Raw genomic sequence first — 2,086 nt, forward strand, 5'->3', positions numbered from 1 at the left:
GGCCGCGGGCCGCTCGGGCGGCTCGGGCCCCGCCACCTACTGGGCTCCCATGCGAGTGCGGGCACCGGCAGCCGCAGCCCAGCGCTTCTGCCAGGCGTTGCCTCCGCCACCGCCTCAGGCGCCCGCCGCGCCGGGCCCGCACATTTATGGCGGCCCTGCCGGAGGCGCCCACGCGCCCACACGCGGCACACACGTGCGCCCGCAGGCAGCCGCGGGACTCCGCCGCCCTCGTTAGCGCGCACGCCTAATTGGCTGCGAACCGGCCGGGGCAGAGGAGGCGGGTCCCGCGCGGGACACACGGACGGAGCCGCAGAGCCAGATGGACGGACGCGCTGCCGGGAGCCAGAGCGCAGTCCGCTGGGGGCTGTCGTGGTCAGCACCGTGTCGCTGCGCCTCCGCTGGCCTGGAAACTGCGCGCCCGCCTCCTCGGTGAAGGGGGAGGAGACAGCCCGGCTTTTAAATAATTGCGGGATCGGTTGGAGATGGAGAGGCCGCAGAGGCCCCGGGGAGCGTGCATCCGCTAGCCCCGAGTTGGGCCCTTGTCTGGGTACCGCGCGCGGCCAAGTCTCTCCTCCTGCCGCGGCGCGATATCCAGGGCTCCCGCGGCGCCCTCCGCAGCTGGGACCCGGGATCAGGCTCCGAGTCTCTGCAAGGTCTCCAGCCCCCTGCTGCGTGCGCCAAGGGTCTAAGTCCCGCAGCGGACGGTAGCTCTCTTTCGTGCCTGGTGCTCTCTCGTCAGGGTCTCTGCCCTTCCAGCCCCAGCACTGACGCCAGCCCTCTTTGCGCGGTCAAACTAGGGCCAGCCAGGAGTCCCCGCAAGGGGCGGGGCTGGCGGCTGCGGTTGTCATTCATTAGAAGTGGAATCGAACCCCCAAGGCTAGATGGCCCTCTGGCTCCGGCCCCCCTCCCGAAGGGGCACCGAAAATTCACACAAATAGCAAGTGGCCTACATAAAGATCGGTACCCTTCAGAAAGGGGGGAAATGTGTGTTTCTTTCTGAAATAATACGGAGAACGCCCCTTCCCCACAACCAGAGGAATCAGAGTTCGCGCGAGGCCTGGGATTTGTGCACGTCTTGTCTACCGCCCGGACTTTTGCAGGACCGGCTCTGTGGCCTCAGATGGTCCAGCCCGCACCGGAGACCGCCGCCTGTGTAGTCGATGTCTCTGAGCATCGAGAGTTTCCCTCCTCATCCCGGGCAGGCCAGCGAGCCGACCCGCCTCTCATGGACCCAGGTGGGACTCGGCGGTGGGGTACGCGCGTGCCCAGGGTTTGAGTGTGCGCGCGGACGTGTGCTCCAGCGGGAATGCTCTCCTCCTCCCACTGCGGGTCCCGGGAGCCTGCTGCGCACAAGGATGGTCCTTTGCAATTACCGCGGGCAATGATCCTTCGGAAGCAGAAATTAAAAGTTGGGAGAAATAATGGAGGACCGATCGCCTGTAATTTGGGCGAAGCTCAGACATGCTGAGCCTCAGGGAGGCAGGGATGGGAGGCGGACGATGGGGGCAGGCCTTTCCTCTCCTCTCTTCCTTCCCTGGCCCCCTCCCGCCTTCCCGTGTGCTGGTCCATCCAGAGATCCTAATCAGACCCACAACACTGTGTCCTTCCTTGCCGGGACTTGATTATTCTTTATCTTTAAATTATAAATCACCTCTGGGGAAGGAGGGTGGGTAATCTCTCATCGCAGTGAGGTAATTATCTTCTTCCCGCCCCCACCTTGGTCTTCACTCCCTCCCCCTCCTCAGCTGAGTTTGAATATAGATGTACACGCCCCATTCTCTCTCTCTCTCTCACACACACACTTACTCATTCACAAGCTATCAACACACACACAAGCAACGTTCATTCATGAGCACCCACACACAGTCTAAAGGAGACCCACAAGTATGCCATATTTCACTGTTTACCCACCCCCACCTGCTCCACCTGTCTCTTTTAAGTCCTCGGTGAGGAAGGCATACAGGCCCTCTGCCAGGTCCCCATCTTTTCCTCTCCTTCCCTGGGAGGCACAGCCACTGGATGGAGGAGGGAGCTTCCCCACGGGGGCGGGGGGGGGGTGGGAAGCAGGGCAGTTCTGGTGCACCGG

The sequence above is a fragment of the Nannospalax galili genome, unplaced genomic scaffold, assembly GCF_000622305.1.
Source record: "Nannospalax galili isolate Female #2095 unplaced genomic scaffold, S.galili_v1.0 scaffold101, whole genome shotgun sequence".
Lineage (NCBI taxonomy): Eukaryota > Metazoa > Chordata > Mammalia > Rodentia > Spalacidae > Nannospalax > Nannospalax galili.